The sequence below is a fragment of the Eubalaena glacialis genome, chromosome 5, assembly GCF_028564815.1.
Source record: "Eubalaena glacialis isolate mEubGla1 chromosome 5, mEubGla1.1.hap2.+ XY, whole genome shotgun sequence".
Lineage (NCBI taxonomy): Eukaryota > Metazoa > Chordata > Mammalia > Artiodactyla > Balaenidae > Eubalaena > Eubalaena glacialis.
In genome coordinates, this window is record NC_083720.1 from 125,934,783 (window position 1) to 125,946,665 (window position 11,883).

Sequence of the window (11,883 nt, forward strand, 5' to 3'; positions counted from 1 at the left end):
AGAAAAGGATGTGGGTGGAAATATTGTTTAAGCTATTTTTGGAAAATAAAATCAACCATACCCTTAAAAGCTCCTGCACCTACATTCCCTTTGAGATGTCTCTGAATACCTTCGGGATAGGTTTCTCAGTTTGAGACCACTGGTACAGTGAATAAAAACATCAGCTTTTGAGTCAGAAAGACTGGATTTGAATCCTGGCTCTGTCACTTCCTGCCAAGAGAGCAATGCCCATTAGCCATTACCAAGCATGCATACTCCTTAAAGTTCTAAGGGTTTAGGAGCGGTTGCTTGAGGCCCAGAGTCCAGCTGTGAAACTTTGAGAATTTACTAATTTACTCATTCAACAAATATTTATTGAGTGTCTTTTACGAGTTGGCACTGTGTGAGTGCTAGATGTGCAATGCTCAGCAAAATTGACCCAGTCCTCATGGACCTTACAGAAGAGGAATAAACCGAATCAAATGATCACACAAATGAGTAACAACACGCTGTGTGAAGCTCCATAAAAGGACAGCCCAAGGCACTAACTCCACCAGAATATAAGCTCCACGAGAGTTTTGAGTATTTTGTTCTCTGATGTATCCCTACCACCTAGAAGGTGGCCTGGCATATATAAAGTGTTAAATAAATATTTGTCGAATGAGTGAGTGAATGAATGAATGGATGAATGAAAGCTATGAGATTACTTTTTGAAGGGTTAGTGTAAATTCTTTTAGGAAGTGCTATTTTGGCTGATGTTAAAGATAAACTCCATTTTCTTAGCTCAAATTCTACTGAATGAATTTGTATTACCCCAACTCTCAAGAGACTAATTTATGCACCAGGATATACTTTTTATTTTTGTAGTGGGAGACATACCTGATTTAGTATTTCTCTAGGAAGCACCCAAAAAACTCCAAGGGAAACTATCTTTGGTATTACTACAATTCTACCGAGTTGAGCAGTAGTTAGAGACCTCTCGGGGAGCCAAAGTAGTTATCAGAAGGCTAATATAGAAGAATCTGGAATCAGTAAAAAGGAAACTACATAGGTTTAAAGGACATTCACACAAGTCACCCATACAACTTACATAAAACCACTTTCCTACTAGGCACACCCCTGTGTAGATCAAATTCTCCCCTCTCTTGGTGGTGCTGAAGGATCACAGCAAGTCACATTGCTAGAATTATTCCTTTTCCTAGATTCCAAGCTAGGAACTAGACTTACATGAAATTCCAGGGCCCTATTCTTTTGCTTTGAGCTGTCTGTGAACCTATTCTCATCAAGGCAGCTGTCTTCTTGAGTTTGTGCCAATTTTACCTTCCTCCCAGTTCCTGGCATCCTTTGAAATCAAAAGTCTATTGAAGGTATTTGTTGGTGTAGGGGAGCAAAATTCACCACCCCAAAAATATCTCTTTGGCATGTGGATTATTTTGAGCTGAAAACAATCAAGGCCCAAAAGACTCAGGGAGAACCTTTGATCTTCCCCCTGACTGCCTAAAGGATGGAGATAGAGGACCAGTTCCAGGAAGGGAGCTTTCACCATAGATAACTATAGTATGAACTAGGTGTGCAGACAGGGAGGAACTGTTTGTTAAACAAGGTCTGTTTGTTAAAATTCCTCTCCATGTCTTGTTATCTCTGCATGGCCCAGCAAACATTTGTTCACCAAACATTTGCTTTTCCATCTCCATGTCAATTGCCTTCCTCCCCCTTTGAGATCCCAAACCACTACTCCCAACATCGTCTTTTGTCTTTAACTGAGGATGGTCTTTAAGGTGAGGGTTTCGGCCGTTTTGGCGAGTTACTCACTTCTGGATCTCTCCCTTATATGCATGTTATTAAACTTTTGTTTGATTTTCTCCTGTTCATCCACCTCATGTCAATTTAATTCTTAGACCAGCCAAAAGAATCTAGAAGGGTAGAGGAAAATTTCTTCCTCCCTGACATACACCTCTTACAGGAAGTCCGCCGTGCCTCCCTCTGCTGTCTCTGGGTAATGTATCTATTTCTGTATGGACGTGCATGTGTTTCTGCGTGGCTCTCCATGCATCTGTGTTTAGGTATACCAGCAAAGTCTTGTGCTTTACTTCACAAGCCCAGTGAGGCCATTCACCTCACTGTTCTAGCACATCGCCCAGCGAGGATGCATACTTATACATATCTGGGTGTTGAGAGTATATACACGTATTTGCTATCACAAGTCCTCCGGGGACACTTGGAGGACTGCTGGCTCCCCTGAAGTGAGAATCTGTTTAAACCAGATGACAGGCGAGTCAAGGGAGAATCTAGAAGACTAGGTCCTGCTCGGACCCCAGAGAATCTGTTATTTGCTGAGCCGGGAGAAAAGAAAGGATTGAGTTAATGTGAGTGCTGGCAAGTCTCAGAAGAGTATTTTGCTCACAAAAACTGAAAATAGCATGTCAAAGTAGGACATTTGAGCCTTATGGAAAAGAATTAAAGAGTATTTTGTAACAAAATGCTGTTAGGAAGGTAGGGAATCTCTACAGGACCATGTGGGTCTGTAGCACTATGGATCCAAAGAGTCATTTTTAGCTCAGGAAACATAATAAAGTGAATTTCCTAAAAATGAAGATTTTCCCCCATCTGCCTTTGTAAAACGGGTGTTCTTAGTCACCGTCTACCGTGTCACCAGTAGGACAACAAATTATTTTCTTTAAGCAGCAGTGCTGTGGAACTCTCACAGACACTAGAGCTCCCAATACTTTTCCTATGAGATCTGGGAAATCGTGTCAACAGAGCAGCAAGGAAAGAATGAGAAGCTGCGGTTACCTTGAATATTCTGGCCTTAGGACCTCAAAGGTCAAGGTATTGGGCTTCCTGAAACACCACCGCCAGCCCTGCCCTTCCTTCCCTCCTCCCTCTGAGACTGGGCTTTGCATTCTCAAGAGTGCTGAATGCATCTTGAATTGAACCTTTCTTTAAAAAAAAACAAAAAAAACCCTAAAAACATTTTCATCACCATGTGTTAATTGCCTCTTACGACATAGTCACGTTACATCAGAGCTGCTGGTTGTCCACATGGTGTTTTTAGACAAATTGGAAAAGGCATCCCTTACACTTTATCTTCATCTATTAAAAAAGGTGTCTTAACATACTGTTTTTTTTTTTTAAATAAGACCCTTTTGCGCCAGCTGCAGGAAAATTATCTGCGATGTCTAGGATGTGAATGGAGCCCTTTTAGAGTTAAAAGCACAGGCCCGAAAACCAAACAATTTGATTCAAACTCTAGCTCTGCCTCTTCCAGCAAATTGCTGAACTTTTCTGAGCACTAGGTTTCCCCTGTTTGTAAAATGGGGATAATATACCTGACAGCCAAGTTCGTTATGGGGATTAAATGAAATGCTGTGTGTAAAGCACTTAGTGTATGATGCTCACCAAACAGTATGGGTTGGGTACTTCCCTGGTGGCGCAGTGGTTAAGAATCCGCCTGCCAATGCAGGGGACACGGGTTCGGGCCCTGGTCCGGGAAGATCCCACATGCCGCGGAGCAACTAAGCCTGTGCGCCACAACTACTGACCCTGTGCTTTAGAGCCCGTGAGCCACAACTACTGAGCCCGCGTGCCACAACTACTGAAGCCCACGTGCTTAGAGCCCGTGCTCCACAACAAGAGAAGCCACCGCAATGAGAAGCCCGCGCGCCGCAAGGAAGAGTAGCCCCAGCTCGCTGCAACTAGAGAAAGTCCACGCAGCAGCAAAGACCCAACGCAGCCAAAAATAAATAAATAAGTAAATAAATGTATTAAAAAGAAAAAACAGTATGGGTTGTACGAAAAGGACAGGAACACACATATTAACAGCACGCATGGTGTTAATTAAAAATAGGATTTATCAGGGGGAAACTTAAAAGCATAGAAGTAACGAGTGTTCGTGAGTCTCTGAGGTCCCATCATGCCCCAGAGAGGTGTGTGGGACTCAGCATAGGAGGCAGACACATCATGGAAAGGTCCCAGGAGAGGTGCTCCATGCCTTTAGTGCTCTACACGCATTTAGAGAAATAAGCACGGGAACATCTAGGTAATTCTGTAGTAATGGAGCTTCCTGAGCCGTGAAACAGACAGCCTTGTTAGAACGGGGAAGCTCCCAGGCTCAGCCTCCAGCATCATGCTCTCCCTCCCTTTTTTAAAAAAAAGAATTATTTATTTTATTTATTTATTTTTGTCTGTGTTGGGTCTTCATTGCTGTGCGCAGACTTTCTCTAGTTGCAGCGAGCAGGGGTTACTCTTCCTGGCAGTGTGCAGGCTTCTCACTGCGGTGGCTTCTCTTGTTGCAGAGCATGGGCTCTAGGCATGCAAGCTTCAGTAGTTGTGGCACACGGGCTCAGTAGTTGCGGCTCGCGGGCTCTAGAGCACAGGCTCAGTAGTTGTGGCGCACAGGCTTAGCTGCTCCATGGCATGTGGGATCTTCCCGGACCAGGGCTCAAACCCATATCCCCTGCATTGGCAGGCAGATTCTTAACCACCGCACAACCAGGGAAGTCCCAGGCTCTTTCTTCCTTAGTTAACTCTGACCAACTGAGCTGGCTTCTTGCTACAAAAAGAGGAGGAAATGAGCTGCCAGGGCCATGCGATTTTCCTTCCTCTGAAAGCATCACACAAGAAAACATGTGAGGAATCAAGCATTTGCTGCCCATGGCAAGGGTTGAATGCAGCTTTTCCAGTTTCTAAGGCCAGAGAGCTTTCCACTTGGCTGCATTGCTTCCACTAACAAGTCAGCCTAGAAATCATTCAGAGTGTAATTGAAACTAATTCCAAATCTCTTAGGGTCATAAATTGAAAAGGACATGAGAGATAATATAATTCAATCCGACATTTGCGGACAAAAGTGAGACTCAGAATGGGCATTTATTGGGTTACCAGTATGAAGTGGCAGAGTCAGGCTTGAACCTTCATCTTCCAAATCCCATTTCCTCTTAAACTGCAATAAAGTGCAATGCAAACTTGTTTAGCACACAAGTCACATAGATCCTATTAAAAAGGGCTTTGTGGCTTTAATCTACAAAGTTTGAGGAAAAGACAACAGCTTCCAGAGTAAACTGAGAGAGTAGCAGAGCCAAAGATGATTGATTCATTTTGTTCAAACCCTTGGAACCTCCTAAATAAGAAAGAAAAGTTAGGGCTTCCCTGGTGGCGCAGTGGTTAAGAATCTGCCTGCCAATGCAGGGGACACGGGTTCGAGCCCTGGTCTGGGAAGATCCCACATGCCGCAGAGCGGCTGGGCCCGTGAGCCACAACTACTGAGCCTGCGCGTCTGGAGCCTGTGCTCCGCAACAAGAGAGGCCGCGACAGTGAGAGGCCCGCGCACCGCGACGAAGAGTGGCCCCCGCTCGCCGCAACTGGAGAAAGCCCTCGCACAGAAACAAAGACCCAACCCAGCCAAAAATAAATAAATAAATAAATTTATTTAAAAAAAAGAAAAAAGAAAGAAAAGCTAGATAATTTAGCAAATAATGATCAAGAGAACACTACTTATTAACATCTATGAGATGTAGTCAAAGATCTATTCAGAGGAAAAGTCATAATCTTAAAACCTTTTTAGCTTAAGAATGAATATGAAGGAAGTGACTATTCAAGAAGACTAAAAAAAGAATAATTTTTAAAATCTAAGGAAAATAGAATTTAAAATGAAAGCAGAATATGATGTTGTTGAAAACAAAGTCAGTGGAATTGATTGTTGGGAGACAGTGCTCCCATGGGTGGCTTGCATTTCTGCACACCTCCGGAGCAGACACACTGACTACTTTTGTTCTAGACTATCTTTTCAAGGAGGTTTGTGTAGCAAACAGCTTGGGAAGCTAGAGAAAGTGCCCCTACCTGGAGCCAAGGGCAGGCATTCTTACTTTCCTTATGAAAGAGTTGAGTTTGCTAAGCTTAGGATTCGGATTCCTCTCCTCCAACCTACTACGTGAGAATGCATCATGCGGCCTCCATGGCAAGGACCTGTGGGAAGTGGCAAAAATGCTGATACTCTAGCTGTCTTGGACCTGGGAGGCTTGCATGCTCTACCAACAGACTAACTAACCTGTTAGCTTGCAAATAGGATAAAATCTCAGACCCTTTGCAGGTCTTCATATTGATAAAGAAATCCAGAGCTGCTTCATCACAGAAAAGAGAAAACAGCTACAATAATAAATAATCCACTAAATTAGACTAGTCAAGGAAAAAGGGGAAAAATACAAATAAAGTTAGGAATTAGAAACTGGATTAACACACATATATAGGAAACTATAATTCTTTTTTTTTTAAACTTTATTTATTGAGAGGTATTTGACATATAACATCATATTAGTTTCAGGTGTAAAATAATGATAATAATGACTTGATATTTGTATATAAGAAATTAAAATTCTTGTAAAAGAATCATTTGTACAAATATGTATTCCTATTTTCAAAGTCTGAATGAAATGGATCATTTTTGAGGAACATATAAAATATCAAAATTCATTCAAAAAGAAGCAGGAAACTTAAACAGGCCCGTCTCATACCAGAAATTGAGAGGCCAACGCCAAAATCTTGGTCTACTTAGCAGATCAGCCATGTTCTCCCAGGACTTGTTTGCTTGCTTTTTCCTGGCCACCGATCAAAGGTGGATACCTCAGCCGGCAAGGCCGGTGTTTGTCTCTGGTTGGAGTTGAAGGTGGAGGTGAAATCTGCCAGTCTTGACTCCAAACATTATGATGTGATAAAATGATCTAACAAGTCACACTTTTTTCACTGGAGAAAGGAGGGGGGAGGGAGGGAATAATTTTTATTAAATAATACACACACATATTTCTTATGAATGCTATCCTTTAAATCTTATGCCATTTTCTTTATTTATACAATAATACCTTTGCCCTGGAAATGCCGGCTCAGAAGTGACTGATTTTGATTGGACAGGGACAGTGAGATCACCAGAAAGAGTCTTTTGGTGCATGTCAGTGCCTTTCTTGGGTTCAATCTGCCACCATATACGATGGCCCTTGCCTGGACACTCCACCCATTACAATAAAGCAGTGGTTCTCCAACCCGCAGCAGCAGCATTACCCAAAACCTTGTTAGAAATGCACTTTCTCAAGCCCCATCCCAGATCTACTGATTCACAAACTCTGGGGGTGGTACCCAGGAGTCTGTGTTTCAACAAGCCCCTCCCCTCTGGGTGGCTCTGATGCACAGACAAGTTTGAGAAGTGCTGTAATAGACCTCATTCATGTCATCAAATTTAGCATCTATCAGAGCCCACTTCCTGTTGGTTGCATCAAAACGACTCAGAAGGAAAAAATTTTGCAGCCCCCCTCTCGCTATAAATAGTGAACACTTGCTTACCAGCAGCTGGAGTTCCGGCCCATCCTTGTTGGAGCTCTCCATCTCCAACAGACAGCTGCTGCAGAATACCAATAGCCGAAAGAACAAGGATATTCAGCTGTGCTGGGGGAAAATTCGACCATCTTTTAGGTCTTGCCCAATAAAGTCACAAAGCAGATTTGCAGTAGAAGTTTAGGAAAGGAAGGGTTGCCCCACTTTTTTTTTTAATGAGCAAAGTTAAGATGGAACTAATACACAGCTACAGACCCTAATCCTAACTACATGTGAGATTTAAAGAGACAGCAAGATCTAATGCTGAGGCAAAAAAACTGAAAGGACCAGAAACCTGAATCCTTTCCCTGTCTCCGTTACTAATTCACCACATGACCTTGGGAACATTACTCAAGCTTTGAATTCTTTACTATTCCTGTCTGTGAAATATGAGAGATAATAACCCCTCCTCCCCCCATCACAGACTGATGGGGAGATTCATTTCAACCTCCAGAAAAGAAGTTTTTAAGAGAAAAGAGCCACAGGCAGAGATGGCCCTAAGGTACCTCAGGCCAGTCTCACCCACCTCCTCCCAAACTCAGGGCGAAATTGGGGAAAAGCTAGGATTTTAAAGACTCCCTAGCTCATGCACATGAATAACCTGAGCTTCTAACCCAGCACTGACACCCGCAAGAAGGCAGACTGGGCCACTTCAGCCCTTGGTTTGTCCCTCTGATTGGGAGGGTGGGGAGAGGTGTAGGGTGTCTTTTTTTTTTGGTTTTCAAAACACCTTTATGGGAAATGATCTGATTTGATTCTAACTACAACCTCATGTGGCAGGCAGGACAGGTAGTATTATTTGCATTTGGTTGATGAAGAAACATACTTGCTCAGAAGTAACTTCAAGATTACATGGATAGTGGATTGCAGAGTTGATATCAGAACCCAGGGCTCCTGACTCGAAGCTTCTCTGTTGGTAATAAGGTCCCAACTATCACTCCTACGTAGTCATTTTTTTCCATTCCTACCTCTCAGCTTTTTTAACTGGCTCCTGTACACTCTACCTAATTTTCCCTGTCATGCTTTTTTCTTCAGCAATTTCTATCTTAGGGCACTTTTCCTTAGTCTACTCCAGACCTTCCTACACCTTATCCCACTTCTTCTAGGCCTTCATCCTGTCAAGTCATACTTGCTCATTTCAGAGAATCTCAACATACTAGGGTCTAACCAGTGGTTCTCAACAGGGGGCTTTTTCTTTTTTTAAAAAATATTTATTTATTTATTTGGCTGCACCGGGTCTTAGTTGCGGCTCGCAGGATTTTAAATTGTGGCATGCAGGATCTAGTTCCCTGACCAGGGATCGAACGTGGGCCCTGTGCATTGGGAGCAAGGAGTCTTAGCCACTGGACCACAGGGGAAGTCCCTCAACAGGGGGCTTTTGTCTCTCAGAGACATTTGGAGATATGTCTGGAGATATTTTTATTGTCACTACTAGGGGACGCTACTGACATCTAGTAAGAAGCCAGGGATGGCGCATCTTATAAGGCATAGGACAGCCTCACAACAAAGAATTATCCAGCCCAAAATGTCATTAGTGCTGAGGGTGAAACCCTGCTCTAATCCAATGCCTGGGGAAGCCTTGTCTGACTCCTGACTTGCTCTTTGTAGGTGGAACAGCTGCGCCAGGCCATAAAGGAACTATACTATTTTGAATTTGTGGTGGACAACTTGCCAATCTGTGGCTTTGTGGGCTACATGGAGGAGAGTGGCTTCCTGCCTCACAGCCACAAGGCAGGACTCTGGACCCATTTAGACTTCCACCTAGAATTCCACAGAGACTGGATTATATGTGCCAGAGTCTCAGTGCGGGACGTCAAGCCCCACAGTTTAGATGGGTTATGACCTGATGAGTTCCTAGGCCTCACCCACACCTACAGCGTGCACTGGTCTGAGATGTCAGGTGAGCATTGGAGTGACAGGTGCATGGTGATGATGGCGGTTTCTTTCCCCGAACACTGGAAATCCATTGGTAGTCCATCATCAATTCCATGGTGCTTGTGCTTTTACTGGTGGGTTTTGTGGCTGTCATTCTCATGCGTGTGCTTCGAAAGGACCTGGCTCAGTACAACTTGGATGAAGACCCAGCCTCTGGAGGTTCTGGTGGTGACTTTGACCAAGGTGACAATGGCTAGAAAATTGTCCACACAGATGTCTTCCACTTCCCTGCATATCGTGGTCTGCTCTGTGCTGTGCTTGGTGTGGGTGCCCAGTTCCTGGCCCTTGGCACTGGTGAGGTGATAAAAAATTAATCAGGGATTTCTCTCAAGGGGTAGAACTAAGTAGGTGGTTTGTTCAGAAAAAGATCTGCAGATCTTCTCTTCTGTCCAAGGTGAGGGGCAGACCTAAGGGGTGGATGGCTCTAGCAAGGATGTGTATATTCTATTGTTATTCTACTGTGGGTTTTCTAGACAACAGAACTGGGGGATATTGTTTGGATGGAAGCCCTGGGTCTGGGAGAAAGCGGGCTGGCTGATTCCTCTGAAATTGCCAGGAGAGGGTTGGGTGAAACCTAACACAGGCTTTCCACTACCACCCTGCAGGCATTATGGTCATGGCACTGCTGGGCATGTTCAGCGTACACCATCCTGGGGCCATTAACTCAGCAGCCATCTTGTATGCCCTGACTTGCTGCATCTCTAGCTACATGTCCAGCTGCTTCCACTGGCAGATCAGAGGCCAGTGTTGGGTGTGGAACATCATTCTCACCACCAGTCTCTTCCCCGGTGAGGACAGCCCTTTCCCTGGTGGGCCAGTTTAGGAACTTAGAACACAGCATGGAACCTGCTTCCTCATCCTGGATCTGCCAGTTTGAGGCTGTGCTGACCCGCAGACAACTGAGCACCGGTTGCGAGGGTGACTTTCTTAATTGAAGTATAGTTGATTTACAATGTTGTGTTAGTTTCACGTGTACAGCAAAGGGATTCAGATATATATATATATATATATATATATATAAAATATTCTTTATAATATTTATATTTTTATAATATATGTATATTTATATATTTATAATTTATATATATATATTCTTTTTCAGATTCTTTTCCACTACAGTTTATTACAAGATATTGAATATAGTTCACTGTGCTATACAGTAGGTCCTTGTTGTTTATCGATTTTATGCATATAGTAGTTTGTATCTCCTAATCCCAAACTCCTAATTTATCCCTCCCCATCCTTTCCCTTTTGGTAACCATAAGTTTCTTTTCTATGTCTGTGAGTCTATTTCTGTTTTGTAAGTTCATTTGTATCATTATTTTAGATCCCACATATAAGTGATATCAGATGATGTTTGTGGAAGGTGCTTTTCCAGGATTCTCTCTTATCCCATGGCTCCCCTGATCAAATGTTTTGAGCCCAAAATAGGGTTAACTGCCTCACAAATGAAAGGTACCTATAGAGAAACTAGGTGGGTTTTTCTAAAGCAGAGGGTAAAGATTACATCCCATGTCACCACCTGGACAATCTCTCCCCCAGCACAAGCCCTTCTAAGAGGTCTGTGCTCCGCCCCACCTCCTTCCATTGGGAGCTTCCTCAGAACTTGTCTTTTCTGCACTCTTTCTTTATGCATTCTTTTTTTTTTTAATAAATTTTTATTTATTTATTTATTTATTTATTGTCTGTGTTGGGTCTTCGTTGCTGCGCGCGGACTTTCTCTAGTTGCGGCGAGCGGGGGCTACTCATCGTTGTGGTGCGCGGGCTTCTCATTGCGGTGACTTCTCTTGTTGCGGAGCACGGGCTCTAGGCGCGTGGGCTTCAGTAGTTGTGGCTCGCGGGTTCTAGAGCGCAGGCTCAGTAGTTGTGGCGCACGGGCTTAGTTGCTCCGCGGCCTGTGGGATCTTCCTGGACCAGGGCTCAAGCCCATGTCCCCTGCATTGGCAGGCGGATTCTTAACCACTGCACCACCAGGGAAGTCCCCCTTTATGCATTCTGACTGCTCCATACATGTGTGTTAAACGAAAGGTAAAAGAAGAGTGAATGGCTTAATTCTTCCCCTTTGAGAGAACGCTCGACACACATTTTATCCTACTTTCGCCCGCTTGTTACAGTCAACCACGTGCCCTGCATCATCCCCACCGTGCCGTGCATCATCCCCAATGGCCTGGGGCCATTGCTTCTTGAGATGTAGGATTTTATCACAATAAGGAGCCTTAGTTGTTGTTCAGACGACCTTCTTCTACATATTAAACTGAGGCTCAGAGAGAAGATATGACCTGGATAGCTGTTTTGTCTAGAAACTTTGTTGTTAAGGTATTAAGTGATTGAGTGATAATCACTATATCAAAGGGCTTAGAAACCTTCAGAAGCCAAGAATAGATCTGGGATAAAAATAACATCTGGGCATTGTCTTTGAGGCATGAAGAGCGGACTCACACAGAATTCAGCATTTACCCCTGTGTTAATACAACTCAACTAATTCAGCCACAGTCAAAGAGAGCGAAAGTTTAGAAATAGGGTTGATGCATTTTGGCTCCCACAGACCTGCCTGAGTCCTTTCAAGGGTTAGAGACTGCCCCTTCCAAAGCCCTAGGGGAGAGGGAATGTGCC

At 43.7% G+C, this 11,883-nt stretch overlaps 1 pseudogene; it reads left to right on the forward strand.

Moving 5' to 3' along the window:
* The window catches only part of LOC133091847 (transmembrane 9 superfamily member 1-like), a 64,123-nt pseudogene extending 52,659 nt beyond the window's left edge, over positions 1-11,464 (forward strand).
* Positions 11,465-11,883: the final 419 nt, after the last annotated feature.